The following is a 22,720-nucleotide window of genomic DNA, read 5'->3' as shown; positions in this document are numbered from 1 at the left end:
CAAGCTGGAGCAGGTACAGAGAAGGGCTACTAGGATGATCCGAGGAATGGAAAACTTGTCTTATGAAAGGAGACTTAAGGAGCTTGGCTTGTTTAGCCTAACTAAAAGAAGGTTGAGGGGAGATATGATTGCTCTCTATAAATATATCAGAGGGATAAATACAGGAGAGGGAGAGGAATTATTTCAGCTCAGCACCAATGTGGACACAAGAACAAATGGGTATAAACTGGCCACCAGGAAGTTTAGACTTGAAATCAGACGAAGGTTTCTAACCATCAGAGGAGTGAAGTTTTGGAATAGCCTTCCAAGGGAAGCAATGGGGGCAAAAGATCTATCTGGTTTTAAGATTCTACTTGATAAGTTTATGAAGGAGATGGTATGATGGGATAATGGGATTTTGGTAAGTAATTGATCTTTAAATATTCAGGGTAAATAGGTCAAATCCCCTGAGATGGAATATTAGATGGATGGGATCTGAGTTACCCAGGAAAGAATTTTCTGTAGTATGTGGCTGGTGAATCTTGCCCATATGCTCAGGGTTTAGCTGATTGCCATATTTGGGGTCGGGAAGGAATTTTCCTCCAGGGCAGATTGGAGAGGCCCTGGAGGTTTTTTGCCTTCCTCTGTAGCATGGGGCATGGTTGACTTGAGGGAGGCTTCTCTGCTCCTTGAAGTCTTTGAACCATGATTTAAGGACTTCAATAGCTCAGACATGGGTGAGGTTTTTCATAGGAGTGGGTGGGTGAGATTCTGTGGCCTGCACTGTGCAGGAGGTCAGACTAGATGATCAGAATGGTCACTTCTGACCTTAGTATCTATGAATCTATGAATCTGTCTTGGTTTTATTTATAATGGAGGTTTGGGTTTCATCAGGTTTTGCAAACTTCTGGTGAGTTTTGAGTGAACTTAGAGTAATGTGTGGTTTCCGCATGGGAAGTTAGGGTTTTCAGCCATCCTCCCCATCCCCATAATCACTCCAAACTTGGAAGTTTAAACAGTCTCACTATAAGTTTGAGGTCCATTTGAATGCCTTTAAATCTGCTTAATGACCTTTATTTAGACATGTTTGGAATGTGATGCCATTGTGTGCAGTCCTTCTATAAATTCCAACAATTTAAAAGAAAGGTCACTTTGGAGTTCTCTTGACTCTAAATGAGACCAGTTATGTGTCTTTCCCCATACCTCACTGTTTAGATTTATCAAGGAATGATACAAAGGATATTTATGCATGGTTCCTACAGCTGAGAGGCAAAGCATGCTTCATTCTTTTACAGTATAAAGTAAAAGTAGCTGTTGTGTGTGTGAGGGGGGAGAGATAACATAAAATTCAGCACTCGCAGATGAGGTGGGGAGCACACACATTCTCTCCTGTGGACATAAAAGAATCTGCAGTTTTCATGTCCTAGGACCCAATATTTCAGAGATGTTTATGTTGGTTTTCAAACTATTTATAAAACCACAGCCTTGAAGGCTTACAAATGGAACAGAGAACCTTGGGAGTGGAAGTGCCATTTGGTTTGGTTTCCTCTGAATTCCTATTATATTTTACTTAAAACAAAATTTTTATCACAAGACTGTGATGGTTTTTTTATTTTTGTGTTATTATATTTAATGCCAAATAGGAAATCCAGCATGAAAATAAGACCAGACACAGCCAACCAAAATACCCAGCCTGCTCAGGTAACAGCCAGAACTCTCAAAATAACTAACAGGATAACCTGACTTTGGTCTGACACATGCAGAAAAATGCACATCAGATGCTTCCTATTAAGAGACATGATTGAAAAAAATGAATTCCAAACCCGCAAGATTTAACAAACTTAAGCATGAGAACTCCATCTCTTGTGGAATTTTAGTAGACAATGCATTAGAAAAATATACCTGAGAGAATTGTTCCGCATTGACCACTTGGCAGGAATTAGAGAAGCTAATATCTTTGCCACCCCAGATTTCATGGCTGTGATACAACAAAGGAAAATGCTCAAAAAGAGAAGGAAATGGGTTAGATGAACAGCAATGAAAAATAAAACTGCTTTTTACTAGTTGTGAGGACTTGTTCACATTCTCTTGCTCAACTATCGCTACACTGTTCAATGCAACATGGTACATGCTATGGTTCTAATGTAGTTTGTGTGCAACTTCTGTTGAAGTCAGTTCCTCTCTCTTTTTCATGGTTTCTGATTGCTGAAGTCAACAGGAGATGCATGCACATAGCTAATGAGATGATCAGGAACCAAAAGCAGTGTATGTGAAAATATGCATACTTCACACAGGTGATTTGGATTGTATATAGATTTAAGGAAGCTGAAAAATAAAGGGGGGAGGAAGAGAGGAGAAATTATTAAATTACATCTCTCCTTTCAGAGTGCCATGTAGTCATTTCAGCAGCAGTGTATGATGTCTCAACCCAACTTTTAACTCACTCTGTGCTGTAAAAAAGGAACTGGCAACTGTATAGGACCTGATCCAACAACTGCTGAAACCAATGGTCTTTGAGCCTTTAGTTTTAATAAAGTGAGTTAATATGGTGAGTTATGATACTAAAACAACATCTGGAATCATAAAGGGATAGATGAGGGAGAAATCCAAATAGTCCAAGAAATTTTAAGAAAAATAAGGAAAAAAATAATACTTATTGCATCGGGGAAAAGCTATATTTAATCTTTCCCTACTATTTTCTCTTATTATTGTATTAGGAACTGTTTTTCATGGCAGAATAATACATCATATACTTCATCGTAACCTATAACCCATCTGAATTCATCCACTGATTTTCCCTTTTCCATTACTTCATACTCAAGCTTCCTGTTCTCTCCTTGCTATTTTTCATTTTAAAAGGCTTGGCTCTTTACCAATTGTAGCAATGGAGAATTGGAACACTAGCAAAATTGAAAACTTTGAGAAATGGTTTGTTCCAGATATTCAAAAAGACTAAGGTGGGCAGTATCCAGATACAGGTATAGCCAGTTTTATCAGGGATTAACACTAGCCCAGTGAGGATTAGCAGAACAATTGTGTGGAATTTCAGAGGGAAGTGATCATCATCCGGGTGGTAAAAAGACAGAATTTTCTTCTCTGGATTTTTAAATTTAAACAAATAATAAGCATCTCTGGATGTGATTGTTGCAGCAGCTGGAATCTTCCAGAAACAGAAGTCTCTGCCAGACTTTCTCCAGAGCTTTCTTCCATTACTTTTTACTGCCGAGCTTTCTTTTTGATTTTAGTGCTTCTACAAACACCCAACTGTCTCTGCTAGGTTCAAATAGGAGGAGTTTCAGCAAGATAATCAGGGCCTCTTTCAAGCCCAGCTACAATAGAAATAGCCAAATTGTACAACACATTGTATTTTTTGTTTTGTGTTCTAGTTGGCACACTATCAGCTGCCACCAGCAATGAAACTAAGCTCTACCTTTGTCCAACTCACTGAGGATTCACAGGCTATTTTCCTAGAGCCAATGCATCGTAATCCAATAATTTTAGTGTTTCAACATGATAACTCAGTAAGCAATGTTTGCCAATAGCACTGCTAGGAGGATACTGAAAGATCATATGACTCCAGGAAGTCACTTCAGAGTCAAGGAAAGCCTTTATTTAAGATGAATGCCTCTGGGGGCTGTTTGGTTACAGTCCAAACTATTGTATCTGACATTTTGCCAGTGAAGTGTTATGTAATAAATACCTCCTCTACAGTCAGACTGGTAGCAGTATCTCCCATACTTGAAGGCATGGACACTTAAAAGAATTAGGTCAGCTTTATTTTACTAAAACTTCAGTTGAATTAAGTATTACACAATAATAAAATAAGCAATTTCTTTCATTGGACAAGAACTGCGCTTTCATTAAATGTTTAAAAATCAGAAGTAATACAAGTAACTAAGGCTAGAATTGGGCTGACTGCCTCTAATTTCCTGCCTCTTTCACTGAAGTTTTCAATTATACAATATATTGTATAATATATAGAGACAATATATTTTGCTAATAACTGAGTTGCAGCACTGTTTCTTTAGTATGATGTAAAATGCCATTAGTCACATCATGTCAGGTATCAGAAATGAATTCATATCTAAAAGACCAGCATCTCTTGCAGACTTAAATAATGTTACTAAACAGATAAAGATAGAAAAATGTACAAGCTAATGTCACTTGTCAATAATCTGACAACATTATAACTGTTTAAGTGGATACTACTGACAGATGTCATTATTTAAATTATATGTGTATACCAAGGGTATCTTAAGCATAAGTTTATTGCTGACAACTGAACCACCATTTGATTGGCAACCTCTTAGTAAATTTAAGCAGGTACAGCAACACAAAAATGTATATGAACACGGAAGTGAAAGCATTTAACAAAAGAAGTTCTGAATTTAAAACTCATGCATTCCAATTATACTTAAAATTATTAGTTAAAATTATAGTTCTGTTTATAATAAATCCTGCTTCTCTTGGGATCATAATTGGGACACAAAAATTCTCCCCAGGATGAAACTGTAACCTATTTGGAATCAGCCCAGCAGCATGGAAAGGAAGGAGAGGGAAAGGTGGGGAGTGATAGTAGATGAAATGTTGGCAGGGGTTGAGCCATGTACATCCTTAAAATCAAGATAAAAAGATAGAACTTTATGCAGAAAGTGACAGGAAACCAGCATCATTGGTAGTTTCCTTGATCACTGTGGGCAACACGACTATCCTGCTTGTCACCCTGACCATAACCTTGGCATCATCTTCAGCTCAGACTTCTCTGTAGGTCCTCACATCCAGGCTATGACTAAGTCTTCCAGATTTTTTCTGCATAACAACTCTGAGATATGGCCTTTCATAACCATTCACACCGCTAAAATTCTTCCCAGGCTCTTATCTCATGTCTCAATTATTGCAAAATGTTTTTCTTTGACAAATGCAATCTTGCCCCACTCATATCCATTCAGAATGCTGCTGCAAAGATCGTTTTCCTACCCCCATCACTTTGACCATGTCAGCCCTCCTCTTAGCATCCCTCCACTGGCTCCCCCTTCTCTGTCTCACCAAACAAAAGCTGCTTGTGTTCACCTTCAAGGTGCCTCATGGCCTAACTCCACCCTTCCTATCATCTCTTATTCACTTTTGAAAGGTCAACTCCTGCCTCCAATTGGCCCAATGCCAGCCTCCATTGCCCACTTATGGAATTTTCAAGCAATCACTTTTGTGCTTTTTTCTTTCGCCACCCCCACAGTTGGGAGATGCTTCCCATAAACATCTGTAAAACTAACTTATTCTCTTCCTTGCAACTCTCATCTGCAGTGGAGCATATAAAATATTTGACAAAAGTTAGCCTGCTGTGATCACTGCCTATCATGCTTCTCAATATTGTCTCATTGTTTGTTCGTACGCTCTTATCAATCTGGCTGTGTCCACTCTTGTTTTATACTTAGATTGTAAGCTCTTAGATACTCTTTGTTGTGTGTTTGTACAGCAGCTAGGACAATGGATGCTGGCTGTATGATAACACATATAATAATAAGAGGAGGGAAGCAATGCAGGCAGAGTGGTAGGAAAACCACTTTATTCTATTGGATTATTTTATCCACTAGAAGGGTGAAAGGTGAGCATTAGAGAAATTGGCAATTAGAGTCATCCATGTGTTAGAGAGAAACGTGTTGTGACAGTGGGGATGGAGAAGAGTGGATGACAAACACGACAGAGGGAGAAGCCACAAGATTTGATGAGAAGATTTGGTCAGAAGCAAAGAAACCATTTGAAGTGAGGGTGACTAAAATAGTTCAGAGATCTAACCCTAATGTTAAGTTCTGGTCCTCTGTGATGCCTTTTAAACAGAAGCCACTTTGTAGTTAATGCAGCATAAAGACCATACAAAAATGAAAATTATTTTTCCTCTTGTATTGCTATTAATCCAAAGCATCAGGACAGTTCTCTTTCTTTACAACAAAATAATACAGTAATTTCTCTCTGAGCCCATACAGTAAGGCACCTCTTATGCTTCACAGGCTACCTCCATCACAGCTCACACAATAGGAACAAGGACAGCAATCTGTATGAGGCTGCTCCTTCACATCCTGTGCATGTGAGTAGAGAGTGGGTAAGACTTTGATTCTGACCCCCTCCAATGCCAGCTAGTTGTGGAGCTGAGCTAGCGGAAAGGTGAATAGTTTCCCCCTTCTGGTCAAGGGACATAGCATATTAGCTCCCCCCTGGAACAAGTGAGCTTTATAGCTCCTTTCGTTGGGTACCATGCCATCCTCAATCCAAGCCAAACACTTTCAGAATTACAGTGGGGTAAATTTTTTTTCAGTGAATAGTTTATTTGCCAAAAAGGGCAGTTTTGGGTTGACCAAAACTGTTTGTAAATTTGGGTAAAAATTAGTTTTGACAAAAAAATTAAACGATGAAATTTTAAAAAAAATAAAAAAGTCATAATGCTTTGCTTTGACATTTTCAGAATGAAATGTTTCCACTTTGATTCAAAACAACATTTTGTTTTGAAATTTAGCTAGATTTAACTTTAAAAAGTAATCAAAAAGAAAGAAACCCGCCAAAAACTTAATAAGTGGCAAAGAGTCATGTGGCACCTTATAGACTAACAGACATATTGGAGCATAAGCTTTTGTGGGTGAATACCCACTTCGTTGGATGCATGTAGTGGAAATTTCCAGAGGCAGGTGTAAATATGCAAGCAAAAATCAGGCTAGGGATAACAAGATTAGCTCAATCAGGGAGGATGAGGCCTCTCTTCTAGCAGTTGAGGTGTGAACACCAAGGGAGGAGAAACTGCTTTTGTAGTTGGCTAGCCAGTCACTGTCTTTGTTTAATCCTGAGCTGATGGTGTCAAATTTGCAAATGAACTGAAGCTCAACAGTTTCTCTTTGAAGTCTGATCCTGAAGTTTTTTTTGCTGCAGGATGGCTACCTTTAAATCTGCTATAGTGTATCCAGGGAGGCTGAAGTGTTCTCCTACAGGTTTTTGTATATTGCCATTCCTAATATCTGATTTGTGTCCATTTATCCTTTTATGTAGTGACTGTCCAGTTTGGCTGATGTGCATGGCAGAGGGGCATTGCTGGCACATGATGGTGTAGATTACATTGGTGGATGTGCAGGTGAATGAACCACTGATGGTGTGGCTGATCTGGTTAGGTCCACCATGATTTTAATTGCTTCCACCCCACCATCAACCTCAGCCTGGACCAATCTACATGGGAGATCCACTTCCTAGACACCACGGTGCAAATAAGTGAGAGTCACGTTAACACCACCCTATACCGAAAATCCACCGACCGCTATGCCTACTTTCATGCCTCCAGCTTCCATCCCAGACACACCACACGATCCATTGCCTACAGCCAAGCACTGAGGTACAACTTCATTTGCTCCAACCCCTCAGACAGAGACCAACACCTACAAGATCTTCACCAAGCATTCGCAAAACTATGATACCCACAAGAGGAAATAAGTAAACAGATCAACAGAGACAGACTTTTCCAGAAGCCTCCTGCTGCAAGACAAGCCCAAGAAAGAAACCAACAGAACTCCACTGGCCATCATATACAGTCCTCCGCTAAAACCTCTTCAACGCATCATCAGTGATCTACAACCCATCCTGGACAACGATCCCTCACTTTCACAGGCCTCGGGAGGCAGGCCAGTCCTCACCCACAGACAACCCGCCAACCTGAAGCATATTCTCACCAGCAAATACACACAGCACCATAGTAACTCTAACTCAGGAACCAATCCATGCAACAAACCTTGATGCCAACTCTGCCAACATATCTACACCAGTGACACCATCACAGGACCTAACCAGATCAGCCACACCATCAGCGGTTCATTCACCTGCACGTCCACCAATGTAATCTACACCATCATGTGCCAGCAATGCCCCTCTGCTATGTACATCGGTCAAACTGGACAGTCCCTACGTAAAAGGATAAATGGACACAAATCAGATATTAGGAATGGCAATATACAAAAACCTGTAGGAGAACACTTCAGCCTCCCTGGATACACTATAGCAGATTTAAAGGTAGCCATCCTGCAGCAAAAAAAACTTCAGGATCAGACTTCAAAGAGAAACTGTTGAGCTTCAGTTCATTTGCAAATTTGACACCATCAGCTCAGGATTAAACAAAGACTGTGACTGGCTAGCCAACTACAAAAACAGTTTCTCCTTTCTTGGTGTTCACACCTCAACTGCTAGAAGAGGGCCTCATCCTCCCTGATTGAGCTAACCTCGTTATCCCTAGCCTGATTTTTGCTTGCATATTTACACCTGCCTCTGGAAATTTCCACTACTTGCATCCGACGAAGTGGATATTCACCCACGAAAGCTTATGCTCCATTACATCTGTTAGTCTATAAGGTGCCACAGGACTCTTTGCCACTTTTACAGATCCAGACTAACACAGCTACCCCTCTGATACAAAAACTAAATGTTTAGTTTTAAGTTAAATGAAATATTTCATTCTAGCAAAACAATTTTTGAGGGTGTTGAGAGAGGAGGGAGATGGAATTGTTTTAGCTCCTGAACCAAAATCAAAACAGGGGCCTCTAATAGGCTTGGCAGTACACTCATTTGAACAATATTTGTTTAGCTCCTGACATATTTAGAGTAAATTTCCCTGAAGAAGGTTTGCTTTTTATTGCAGGGGAAAAAAGAGTGAAATAAGGTCATTGCAGTGCTGCAATTGTACCATCAGTTTGTTCTCATAGCATAGATTTGATATTTTAAAGTGCTGCTGCTTTAAATAAAATTCCTCTTTCGACAAAGGATATGGAGATTACAATTTTAATAGTATTGAGAATGGATTAATTTTGTACCATTTTCCATCCTCATTAAACCGTTGATTAATCTGTCCCACTTTCTGTCCTTTTTATGATCTTTGCAATAAAAATGAGTCATCACAGACTTTTAATTTGTAATATGTGGTATAAATTATGGCAGTATGCTGGAGATGTTTTACAGTTCAAGCATTCTATATTATCATGATCAGAGTGCTCAGGCTTTCTCGTCCTCCAAGCCCAGTCTGTCTATGAGGCTATGATGTTCAAGGAACTAATTTTCAATGTAAATATCCAATCTGAATGTACAGAATATCAGATCTGTCTGAGAAGATTTCCAGCATGGTTTTGAGAGAAGGCTGGATTAAGTAAGGTATAAGACATGCCTGAAAAGAAATGAGAAACACCACTCTTTAGAATAATTGATTGCACCCCTGAAGGAAATATTAGAGAGAGTGAGAAGGTAAGCAATTAGAAGTTTAGCAGAGTCATCACAACACTGCTCAGACATTAACTCTTCTGCAGTCCCAGACTCAATAACTTTCGATATACAGCAGGGTCTATATTGAAAAACTATTAGTTCCCTGGTATTAAATCTACACAAAATAATTGATCCTTTGTTATAAAAACAAAAAACAAAAACCTTGAACACAAACATTTATGGATAATCACCACTTCCAAATAAATCGAGTAAGCCAAGACCCTGAACAATGAGCGTGCATTTCTTTAAACCAACAGCAGGAAAATATGTACTGCCATGTAATAAATGTTCCCTATACTGAGAAATAAGCAGATGTTCCTGTTCCCATCTTGTTTACTTGCAGGATAACAATGAATAAAAGAATGTAATTAAGTTAATTGCTGTGCCCCACTATTATTTTATCAGACCTAAGCATCAGCAAGCACACTTGTCTCACTTTAGTGTTTCTTGTGTTTTCATATAAGCACCAATTTTTGGCCCCAACTTAACTCAGCTTTCGTAATATTAACACTGCTATTGAATAATAGATCACTACAAATATTGTAACAATTAAACCAACTAAGCTTTAATGAGTTTTTAACATCTATTCATGTAGGAGCTTTTATCAATTTATTCATCATCCAAACTGCCTTCAATAGGTTCCTGCCTAATATCAAAAGGTTGGCTGAATACTAGTCATGCATAAAGTTTTGGGGGTTAATTAAGATGATCATTAGCAGCTTTACATGATCTGTAGACAGAGAATTTCCTTCTATCAGACACAGTTGCTTTAGCAGCACTAAATGTGTGTTCAGAATGTTAAAGTATCTGGATAAGATGTACAATTAATGCAGCAGATTTGTTCTGCAACACTTTTGGAGCACTCTTAGCTACACCATGCTTAATCACCTGGCTTGGTTCATGTTAATAAACAAACTATAGCTAGAGAATTTTTTCTTCCAGCATTTTGTGAACAATCTTACAGCTCACTTAATTGCTTCATTATACACACTACAAATTTACCTGCTAATCAGAGAAAGCTGTGTTCTTTTTTTTTTGGTAATATGTGGTGTTGCATTGAAAGGTTGTCACTGTATAGCAGGTTTTGCTATAGATTGATGGCCCTACTGCCAAATGAATACTCAGAAATCTGTATTTCACATCATGTAACAAGTCTTTACAGTTATCAATTCAGTATGTCTACCCCTTCAAACAGTCCAGAGTTTTTAGTGTAAATTTAGAGCTGGTGAAGGACACAGGATTGAAAGTCCTGAAGACACCTGTTCACTCCAGCATAGGTACACTGGAGTTTGAAAAGTACAAGCTTCCTCATTCTGTCCCCACAGTGTGCCCCACCCCGTTAGAGGGGAAGAAGATACTTTATGGCCTATGGCCATTCAATCTATGCCCTCTCTGCTGTCAGTTTAATTAGTGGCAAATATGGCAATGGTTTTCCAGCATCACTACATGGACTGAGAACACTAACTACTTTCCTGAACAGCCAACAGATGGGAACTTAAAATTTTGTTCCATTTAAAAGAATTATGGGGCTAAAATAATTAGCTTTACTATGCAATTGTCTGATCATTTCAGCATGGAAAGCTATACACCTGTGCCAAAATTAAAAAAAGTTTCAGACTTGTAAATACGGATGGAACAGATGTTTAATTAATGTAAGAAACCAGTTCCCCCACCAGTTCTTCATTGTTTTGGGGGGGGGGAACGTATATTGAAAGTTAAGGTCCTGATCCTGCAAACACATAAGCAGGTATGCAACTCTAGTACATGAATTGTACTTATGACTTCAGTGAGATTATACATACTCAAAATTAAAAGGCAGACCAAGAATCATCAGGACAGTAATATTAGTTTTAATATCTCAGATGAGGCTTCACATGGGGAGAGCGAAGTCTCTTAGGATCTAAAAAGAATCTCAGAATTGCAGGAACTATAGATACGTGGTCCCATTCTGTTTTGCCTATGCAGACATATCATGGAATTACTAATTCCCCTCTGTACACATTGGAGTGCACATTACATAAATGATTAGTCTATAGCCATGCTGACTTGCTTATGTTCTGACTCATGCCAACCAAACTCAGGGTATTCAGGAATGATATGGAACAAAGCCAGGACAAGGCTGGGAGGTGGAATAGTTGGTTAATCCACTTGACATTTCATTTTAGAGCATAAGTGAAAAAGTGATTAAGGTCTTGTTGGAACTGTGTGGTCTATCAGAGTTTTTAATAAAGTTGTAATAAAAAAGTTTAACTGCAATAGACTGCTAAAATGAAAATAGCAGGTTCCTGCAGAATGGTGCCATAAATGTGACTGGGTTTTGTCTACAATTCCAAGGTTTATTGAAATAAAATAAAAAAAAGTAAAGACCTTTTTGAAAGCTATAATAAGATAACATTCACTTGTTAAATACACACGCTAAATTTCCATAAACTCCAGCATTTTTCACATGCTGAGAGTGAAATCTGAGGATTGGAATTCAGTTCAGTGTCTTTGGTAAAGTGGTAGCGAGATAAGAGCTTTAAGAAATTGAATACTTGTTTCACTCTACATAATTCTCAGAGATGATTAAAAATTGTATTTTAAACCCACAGAGCTGTACCCCAAGAAACCTTCTTACAAATGGATCCTATTCTTATCCACATGATGAAACACTTAAAAATTAAAAACAGATTTAGATCTGCTTGGAAACTAAACTTTAAAATACTTAGAAGTGATGCTGGAAGGTTGAGTTGCAGCTTGAACCAGATGGATTCTTCAGTTTGCCAGCATAACCTTTCGATGTATAGTAGCAGGTTGGCTTTGTTAAGGATGGCTCAATCTGTGTTTTCAGGCCTGCTGGAACCCTTGACCTATACATTGAGATAGTTGAGGGCAGATTTTTTTCTGTGTTTCATGGAGCCTCATTCTACCTATCCAACCTAAAATGGTCTTGTCAATTATCCCTTCTCTACCTGCATCCTAGATACAGGAACACATGGAACAGCTTAGCAAGAGAAGTGGAAGATTACCATCTCTTGGTGGAGACTGGATGCTTTAAAAGGAATATGTGTGTTAGTCAAACACAATACAGGGGTATCTGGATATACTCTGGCTCGTGTTATAATCTAATCTAATATTTGTTATCTAATTCCCCTTCTGGCCTTAAAATCTATGAATTTATGTCATGACATAGTGATGGATATTTCAGAAATGTATCGATTACATAGGCATGGATCAGTCCTTTCCATGTTCAGTATCTGGGGGCCCGTTGTGCTAGTTGCTGTGAAAATACAAAATAAAACACAATCCTTCCCAGAAGAATATACAATCTAATTAAAGACCAAATGAAAAAATGGGTATAACAATACAAAGTAAAGCAAGGAAAGGAGGATGAGTGTAATAGTAATAAAAGTCAGTTAGTGAACCACTTAATGAAATTACTATAAGGTGATACAAAACTGTTTGAAAGATTGCACTTAAAAAGTAATCATCAATGGTGCTCTGTCAAACTAGGAGGATGTATCTATTGGGGTCCTGCAGCGATCTGTCCTGGTCTCATGTTACTATTGAATAGTTTCATTAATGGCTTGTATGATGGAATGGAGAGTATGCTTATAAAATTCATGGATGACATAATGATGGGAGAGATTGAGACAGATTTGAGAGATTGAGAGATTTGGAGGACAGGATTAGAACTCAAAAGGATCTTGACAAATTTGAGAATTGGTCTGAAAACAACAAGATGACATTTAGTATAGACTTGGGCAAAGTAGTACAAATTAGGAAGGAAAAATCAAATGCACAACTACAAAATGGGGAATAACTACCTAAGCAGTCACACTGCTGAAAAGAACCTGGGGATTTACAGTGGATGACAAATTGAATATGATTCATCAATGTGCAAAAAAAGCTAATATCATTCTAGAGTGTATTAACAACTGTCATAAATATAAAGGGAAGGGTAAACACCTTTAAAATCCCTCCTGGCCAGAGGAAAAATCCTTTCACCGGTAAAGGGTTAAGAAGCTAGGATAACCTCGCTGGCACCTGACCACAATGACCAACGAGGAGACAAGATAATTTCAAAGCTGGAGGGAGGGAAAAACAAAGGGTCTGTCTGTCTGTGTGATGCTTTTGCCAGGGACAGAACAGGAATGGAGTCTTAAGAATTTAGTAAGTAATCTAGCTAGATATGCGTTAGATTATGATTTCTTTAAATGGCTGAGAAATTAGACTGTGCTGAATAGAATGAATATTCTTGTCTTTGTGTCTTTCTTGCAACTTAAGGTTTTGCCTAGAGGGATTCTCTATGTTTTGAATCTAATTACCCTGTAAGGTATTTACCATCCTGATTTTACAGAGGTGATTCTTTTTACCTTTTCTTATATTAAAATTCTTCTTGTAAGAAATTGAATGCTTTTTTCATTGTTCTTAAGATCCAAGGGTTTGGGTCTGTGGTCACCTGCAAATTGGTGAGGATTTTTATCAAGCCTTCCCCAGGCAGGGGGATGCAAGGTTTTGATGAGGATTTTGGGGGGAAAGATGTTCCCAAACAACGTTTTCCCAGTAAACCCAGTTGAACATTTGGTGGTGGCAGTGGAAGTCGAAGGGCAAAGGGTAAAATAGTTTGTATCTTGGGGAAGTTTTAACCTAGGCTGGTAAAAGTAAGCTTAGGAGGTTTTCATGCAGGTCCCCACATCTGTACCCTAGAGTTCAGAGTGGGGAAGGAACCTTGACGACAACGGAGCAATATGTCAAACATGAGAGGTATTTTTCCTGCTCTACTCAGCCTTCGTGAGGCCTCAGCTAGAGTACTGTGTCCAGTTCTAGGCACCATACTTTTGAAAAGATTTAGACAAATTGGATTGAGGCTGGACCTGATTTATGAGGAAAAGTTAAACAAAACTGGGCACATTTAGTCTTGAGAAAAGAAGATGGGAGGACCTGATAAAAGTCTTCAATATGTTAAGGGCTGTTATAAAAAGAGAACTATGAGCTATTGTTCTTCATGTCCACTGAAGTCTGGACAAGAAGAAATCTGCTTAAACTGCAGCAAGAGAGATTTAGATTAGAGATTAAGAAAAACTTTCTAGCTATAAGGATTGTTAAGCACTGGAATAAGCTTCCAAGGGAGATGGTGGAATCCCATCCTCGGAGATTTTTAAGAACACATTAGACAAACACCTATGAAGGATGGTCTAGGTTTACTTGGTCCTGCCTCAATGCAGGGGGCTTGACTAGATGACCTCTCTAAATCTCTTCCATCCCTACATTTCTGTGATCTGTCTGCCTATCTCCAGTCTCCCTGTAATTGTAATAAATCAATCCTATTAGTTTGCCCAGCAGATACTAATAGATCATGACTGATCAGTGCTGCACAGGAAGGCAAAATGTCACTGACATCCATGCCAATGTGGGGGTTTTTGAGGGTTAAGCCTCAGCTTAAACAAACAAATCCTAGCAGCTTAACTAACATATGTATATACAAAACACAACACAGAAAGCATTTCCCCCTTCTCTTCTCACTTATCCATGACTGTTATAATCACCATAGGCACAGAGATTCAATAAATTTAATTCACTTTACCAACAGGTATTGAATTATTTTCATACTGTCAATTTCCAGTCTGCTATGTTCTCTTACATAGGATATTCTGTAAGAGCCTCCGGCCTAAAACCTTCCCCCAAATGCCCTAAATCAGCAACTCCAATATTTATTAAGTGTCCAAAAGGCATTTAGATTTTTCCAAGAAAGTTCAGGACTTTTTCAATGTTTCCCCTGCAACAAGGTGATTTCTATCATTTTTGTCAGATTAGGTAAATAGAAAATATCAGGTGTCCATTACTGATGCCAAGTAAACGTGCTACACCCTTTTTTGACAATCTCCCCTCCCCCATCTTCATTCTTCTTCTGTTCCCTACTTCTTTCCATCTCTCTCCACATTGTTCACAACTTTAGTGAGGGCACGATCCTGCAAACATTTTCCTCAAGTAAGTAATAGTTTGCAGATTTGAGCCTTGGGATTGTAAAATCTCAGTGGCAATGAATCCATTTTTATCTATTTTGTCAAGCACCATGCACATCTTCGGCAGTATAGGAATATCATGAACCATCACAGAGTTGTATCTGAGATACCAGAATATTTCCCTCTAGTTAGCCCACAAAGTAACCATTATGTCAGAGATACTGCAGGGTGATAATTGTGTGTAAATATTTGCAGCTCAAGGCCCTTATCCAGCAAAGCAATGGGGCTGCTCACATGCTTAAAGTTACTTGGTTGCTTAAATTCTTTTCTGGATCTTGCCATAGTGTTAAAAATACTTGTTTTTAAAGTAAAGAAAAGAAAATACAAAAATCATCATACATACCAGTGTGATGCACTCTCTATGATTTTATAAAAATATGCAAAGAGTGTGAATATAATGTAACTGGAATATGCTTCATGCAAAAGGTCTCTTGTAAGGGTATCATTACAAAGCTTATAATCTACTGAGTGTGGTCATCCTATTTCTATAAATGTATCACTCTTGTATCTGAAACTAGAAATATGAAATATAACTCTGAGGGCCTATTGTAATTATGCAAAGTGTGGGTCATTAATGGTGGTTTGGAATCTTGATGGCTCCCATTAACCAGGACAATTGTCTGTAGATGGTTCTGTTTCACTTGTAAGTCTTCCTGGCAAGTGGGTAATGAAGTCTTACAGTGACATGTGATCATGTTACCTGAACTGGAATCCATCTTTAACTTGGTGCTTTCCATTGAGAAGGAGGGGTATAAAGGATTCCCACCTTATTCAAAAGATATATAAGTGGGTGGAACAGAACAAAAAGAGGCAGCCATCATGAGAAATCCCTAGCTACCACCTGAGCTGGAACAAGGGCTGTACCAGGGGAAAGGATTGTGCCCAGACTAAAAAGGTGTCCAGTCTGTAAAAGAAACTTACTGAAACATCTCAAAGGGTAAGATTTTTATCTGTATTCAGTTTTTATTACTGTACTAGACTTAGACTTGCATGTTTTATTTTATTTTGCTTGGTAATTCACTTTGTTCTGTCTGTTACTACTTGGAACCACTTAAATCCTTCTTTCTGCATTTAATAAAATCACTTTTTACTTATTAATTAACCCAGAGTATGTATTAATACCGGGGGGGGGAGGGGAGAAACAGCTGTGCATCTCTCTCTCTATCAGTGTTATAGAGAGAGCGAACAATGTATAAGTTTACCCTGTATAAGCTTTATACAGGGTAAAATGGAAGTATTTAGGGTTTGGACTCCATTGGGAGTTGGGCATCTGAGTGTCAAAGACAGGAACACTTCCTAAGTTGCTGTCAATTAATCCTACAGCTGTTAGGGGACATGGTTCAGACCTGGGTCTGGGTTTGCAGCAGGCTAGTTGATCTGGCTCAAACCAGGCAGGGCACTGAAGTCCTAAGATGACAGGAGAGGAAAGCAGGAGCAGAAATAGTCTTGGCATATCAGGGGACAGTTCCGAAGGAGGATTCTGTGATCCAACCCATCACAACCAGGCTTTATTTTGATGTAGGTCTCGGTATTGTTTTGTACATCTTATATTGGACATAAAGAAAAGGAGTACTTGTGGCACCTTAGAGACTAACAAATTTATTTGAGTATATGCTCAATATGTTAATATGTTGGTCAGAGGTGTGTTGGAAATATTCCTTAAGTTGGAGATGTCAAAAATAGGATTCTAGGTCACCACAGAATTACAATTAACTTAGGCTTGAATAAAGACTGGGAGTGGATGGGTCATTTCATAAAGTAAAACTATTTCCCCATGTTATTTCCCCTCCCCCCCACCGTTCCTCAGACATTCTTGTTAACTGCTGGAAATGGCCCACCTTGATTATCACCATAAAAGGTTTTCTTCTCCCCCCCACCCCCATTCCTGCTGGTAATAGCTCATCTTAAGTGATCACTCTCCTTACAGTTTTCAGAGTAGCAGCCGTGTTAGTCTGTATTCGCAAAAAGAAAAGGAGTACTTGTGGCACCTTAGAGACTAACAAATTTATTAGAGCATAAGCTTTCGTGAGCTACAGCTCACTTCATCGGATGCATTTGCAAATGCAAATGCAAGCAAAGGCATTGGGTGATTTATGTGGAGTGAGTAGCAATGACACAGCAGGGCATGCTTTTGTACTTAAGTAAAGCCAAAATTGCAAATGCAAATTGAAATGCATCCGATGAAGTGAGCTGTAGCTCACGAAAGCTTATGCTCTAATAAATTTGTTAGTCTCTAAGGTGCCACAAGTACTCCTTTTCTTTCTCCTTACAGTGTGTATGATAAAACCCATTGTTTCATGTTCATCTCCCCACTGTATTTTCCACTGAATGCATCCGATGAAGTGAGCTGTAGCTCACGAAAGTTTATGCTCAAATAAATTTGTTAGTCTCTAAGGTGCCATGTTCTTTTTGCGAATACAGACTAACACGGCTGCTACTCTGAAACCTGTCATTATATTGGACATGTATTGGATGCATGTCATCATAAGCCAGTCATTTGAGTTGAAATAACTTTAACTGTCCAGTATACATATAGCTAAATATCAGCTGTGTAAAGAAAAAAAAAACAACTAACCATTATATAATCCTCATGTTCAACTTCCGTAAAAGATTGTGTCGCATTGTTTTTTTTTAAATAAAATAAAATAATAAATACTAGTGCAGGTTGTTGATGGAAAGTGAGAAATGACGGATGCTGGCAGAGGTAACAGAAAGTGATCTAAAATATTTCCTTTCCCAGACAAAAACAGTGCAATTTCAGTCTGACCACCTGTGCAGATCTGTGAGGTTAACCAGTGCTTCTGTTTTTCTCCAGCCTCTTGCAAGACCTGGGTCATTCATGCCCAGAGGGCATGATGCAATTTTGGCTTTACTTAAGTACAAAAGCATGCCCTGCTGTGTCATTGCTACTCACTCCACATAAATCACCCAATGCCTTTGCTTGATAGAAAACTAGAAGAACTTGTCTTCCACGATCATTTTTATCAGTACTACCTGTACCTTTGGGCAATTGAATGAATATGACTGTACTCAGATGCCCTCTTTATTGTTTGTTATAGTTTGCCTTGAGAACATGAGCTTGTTGCACTTTTTGTTTTCTTACTCCTTAGTGTATAAAAAGGATGAACTCTCTATATCTGACACGTGTGCTCTGACAGAATGAAAAATCTACAGTGGCAGGCCAAATACCTTTTGTCAAAGATAAATAAAATTCTTGGTTATGCTCCTGCCACTTTTGTGCATTGCTGGAAGACACATATCACTCATACTCTCTTCACACCCTTCAGTTAAATCCCTGTTGGTTTCTCTACCCCCTCCCCCCCACCTCTGAAATATCTGCAGCTATAGAAAGTTAAAGCTTCACTTTCTTGGGTTCTTCCTACTGCTTTGATTGCTTTGGCAGTGAACAGTCACTACTGCAAGTCTTCAGTAAGTTGTAGGAACTGTCTGGCACATAACAAAGATAGACATTAATCTTCTCCCTGCTTCTCATTGGTACACAGGTTACATTACTATTTTATGTCCATTTTAAAATGATGTGAATTTACAGAAACACACAGATCTTTCAGCACAGGTATTATTATAAATAGGCAGCATTTACTATTAGAAAGCTGATTTTTCCTCTAGGAAAAATAACAATAATTTTTTAGGACAAATTTGTGTGCCCTTCACTTACACTGGTGAGTACTTATTCAGCTGAATATTCCTATTCATTTTAATGGGATCATGAGGGTAACTGCTCCCCAGTACAAGCCAGGGATTCACAATCTGGCCTTTACCATTCATATTATGCTTTCCATGTTTAAAGCACTTTACAAATGACTGTTCCTAGTCATATTATGGTAGTACCTAGCATGTTTGTCACTGGACAAATACATAACAAAAGGGAGTTCTTGCCCTAAAGAGTTCATAATCTAAATACATAAAATAGACAAAGAGTGGAAAATGGCACGGGCAATGTTATTTGTTAAAGCTCAGCTAGTAATACTACTCAAGAGATCACTAGCAGTGCTTGGAATAGAATCCAGACTTCCTGATTCCAACTCCAGTGCACTAACCACTGGACCACACGACCTCACATAGACAGCTACTTTGTTTTAGGACATTTCAGTTTCATTTCTGGACTGTCACTAGAGAGAGATAACATATTCTTGTGAATATGTGAAACTATGTCAAATGTGAAACTACGTCAAATTCCAGGATTTTCAGTATGAACTAAAGAATGAATACATTTTGATGGAAAATATCACAAAACCAGGCACCTTTTCTAAGCTGATACAAGAATATACCAATATAGCATTCTGTTGTGCAACAAAACCAGATCTACCAAATACTTATCTGCCTTACATATTTTAATTTGCCTGGCCTTACATATTTTAAGTTGCCTGTCTTTGTGGTATCCTAGCATCATAATTTTTAATCATAACCATCTTTGCCATTACTCTTAAATGCATGTGGAAAGATCCTGACTCTATTGAAGTCAATTGCTAAACTTCCATGGATATACAAGGATTATAAAAAACTGTGGATATTTGTTGCTTTATGCAGATCATTCTTACTTATATCTGAGCAAACTATTTGGAATGGAATGCATTATGACTCATTCAAGCTTCCTCCCCTCCCCCCGTTGTTGGGTTTTTTTTTGTTTTGTGGGGGTTTTTTGGCCAAGGTAAACATTTTTTTAGCCCATATTCCAGCAAAATATTTTTAGGCAAAACAATTTTCATATAAAAATATGGAACTCCTCATGTTTTTAAAAGCAGATAGAGACATTTAATCAAGGTTTCCCATGAAACCAAGTGGTGAGGAGAGAAATATCAGAATTTTACAAAACACTAACCAATTTCACATGGAATTCTTTGTAATAGAAATTCTAATTTCTGTACAGTCTTGTTCTCTGCTCACAGCTCTTAATCCAATTCTGGTCTGACAATAGTCAGTGGCAAAACTGTCATCATCTTCAGCGGGAGTAGAATCTGCAGCTCTGTGTTTACTGACTGAAGTGTATTTTCCACAGCCAGGTAGATATCAACAAGTTCTTATTTTTCAGGGAAGTACATTCCATCCTTGTCTCACTATACAATATTGTAGAGACAAATGCAGTTTGTCTGTGGCTAATTTATGTTTTCACTTCCACAGTGTTCTCAGTTCCTGCTGGGTTGAGGACAGCGGGGAGAAAGCTTAAATCATAATCACGTAAGTAAATTATCCAGTGACACTGAAAAGCAGTTACAAACTGCCTTATCATTTCAAATAAACTTAGAGTTCAGCTGGTATGTGCCTGCCTTAGTCGAGCAGTACCAATCAGTAAATTATTACAGAGACAAACACCATAAATCTTCATTGACTAACAATGATGAGAATTTCCTGCAACTTCTTTTAGTTGATCCTTACCCTGGAACCTTTATAACCTCTTGACATGAAGCATAGTGCTGCAGATGTCTAAGACAAACATTGCTTGGGTTGCTTATTTCCCATTCCTGGGAAATCAATCATCCTGTTACTATCTCTGTTAATGTTTATGTACAGGTAGAACACAAACTATGCACAAAAGATTAATAATAATTCTTTCCACAAGATGTCTAATATCTTCATACTATAAAGCAATATGTTTGAAAAGCTTTCATATAGAGACTGCAAAACTACCCACTACCTAATACCAAATAAAAGCAGTAAAACATTCACCTGGGTTCAGAAGTTTGCCATTTGAAAAGCACCAAGTAATCTACAAAACAACTAGCCATAAATGCTACTGTTTAACATTGGTTGACATCATATTTTAGCAACATGGTGGGCTAGATTCATAAAGGAAATTAGGGGTGGCAATGCTGAATGTCACCACGCCTAACTTTTAGGCGCCTAGAAAATTACTAGGATTCACAACCGGCACCTGGGCTCCCTATACAATGAATGAGGAAGATCAGAGCCTCAGAATGGGATTCAGAAAAAAAAAACATCAGGCTAAGCAGCTCCTTGCCTAAGCTAGCCAATGGGAGGTGTTAAGATGAGAGGTGTGCACTAACCTGTCCACCCTCACTTTCTCGGATAGGTGCCTAAATCCCATCTCGGGGAGGGGCTGCCCTCTGCTCACGAGTCTCAGCTGGAAATCCTCTCTTGGAGTTAGGTTCCTATGCCATTTTGGCAAGAGGAAGGCCCTCCTTCATAATTCTTACCCCAATAGGTAGACTACTCACCAGGGATATGGGAGATCCCAGATTTAAGTCTCTCCCTCCATCTGAGGGGAGGAAGAGGATTTGAACAAGGATCTACTTCCTCCCAGGTGACTGCTCTAACCACTAGGCTAGGGAATATTCTGATGTGGGGTTCCTCAGTCTCTCCTGTTGAAGCTATTCCTCTGTGAATAAATGATTTTTAAAAGTCATTGGCACAGGAAGCCTGGGTCTCCCCTGTGAGCACTCTAACACCAAGCTACAGAGTCAGTCTCATACTTGTGCACTCTCTCTCTGCACCCCCACCCCAGAATCCACAGTATAACACCAGGAAAGACAGAGAGCCCTATGCCCGAATATCCTATAGTTCAGTGGCTGGAGCACTTACCTCAGAGGGAGTAGATTGCTGTCAAATCCCTTCTTTCCTTCAGGTGGAGCAGGGCCTGGAACCAAGGATCTCCCATATCCCAGGTGAGTACCCTAACCACTAGGCTAAAAGTTATGAGAGAGGAAATTCTTCCCACCCTCAATCACTTTGTACAAGCAGACAGGGGCCCGATCCTGTAAGCAAGCTCTGAGCATGCCTACCAGATCAAGCCCTACAGGGAAGTTAGATGGTATTAGTCCTATCTTTCCCTAATTTATGTACCACTCTTAGGCTTAGGTGGTCGGATGTGTGGCATGGAGCTGCAGCACATACATTCTGCAGAAACATAGGTGCCTAGGGAACTTTGACTGCAAGAATGTAGTCACTGAGTGAGTTTGGGCACCCACAGGGTTAGGTGGCAGCTGAACATGGGTTTTGTGAATCCCAGTCGGACCCGATTCGGGAATTTAGGTGCTTAAGGTGGCAGATAGGTGTCAAAGTCCTCTTGTGAAACAAGCCCCTAGTACATTCTCCTGTAGGAATTTATTCAGCTCTCTTAGAATGACAGCTTGGAGAGTACGAAATTAGAGAGCAGACTACAAAGAGAAAGTGTTCTACCTCATTGTGTTACATTAGAAGATGTTATATAGTTAAAGAATGCTGTGACTGCCCTCTGTTCACACTCCCCAGTTGTTAATATAGTATGTTAGGAGTACACGTCACTCATAGGTTTGGTTTGTTTACCAAATGTGCACTTTCAAAGGCCCTTTACTAGGGACAAGTAATTCCCAACTCTCCTAATATAGCCTAATGCATTATGTATAAGGTTATAGAAAAATGTGTATTCATAAGAGCTGTTTGGCTTTTGTCGAAAAGAACTCTGAAAAATTATGATGGAACAATTTTCATTTCTGCCACATTGT

General features: G+C 38.9%; 1 long non-coding RNA gene across 1 annotated transcript; it reads left to right on the top strand.

Annotated features, from left to right (window-relative positions):
- The first annotated feature begins 208 nt into the window (after positions 1-208).
- Positions 209-16,322, top strand: LOC122456259. The gene is made up of 3 exons (XR_006275049.1): positions 209-219; positions 12,624-12,628; positions 16,075-16,322. It is a non-coding gene; the product is annotated as an uncharacterized LOC122456259 (long non-coding RNA).
- Positions 16,323-22,720: the final 6,398 nt, after the last annotated feature.

This window comes from Dermochelys coriacea, chromosome 12 (genome assembly GCF_009764565.3).
Source record: "Dermochelys coriacea isolate rDerCor1 chromosome 12, rDerCor1.pri.v4, whole genome shotgun sequence".
Taxonomy (NCBI): Eukaryota; Metazoa; Chordata; order Testudines; family Dermochelyidae; genus Dermochelys; species Dermochelys coriacea.
This window is presented reverse-complemented; position numbering and strand designations above follow the sequence as displayed.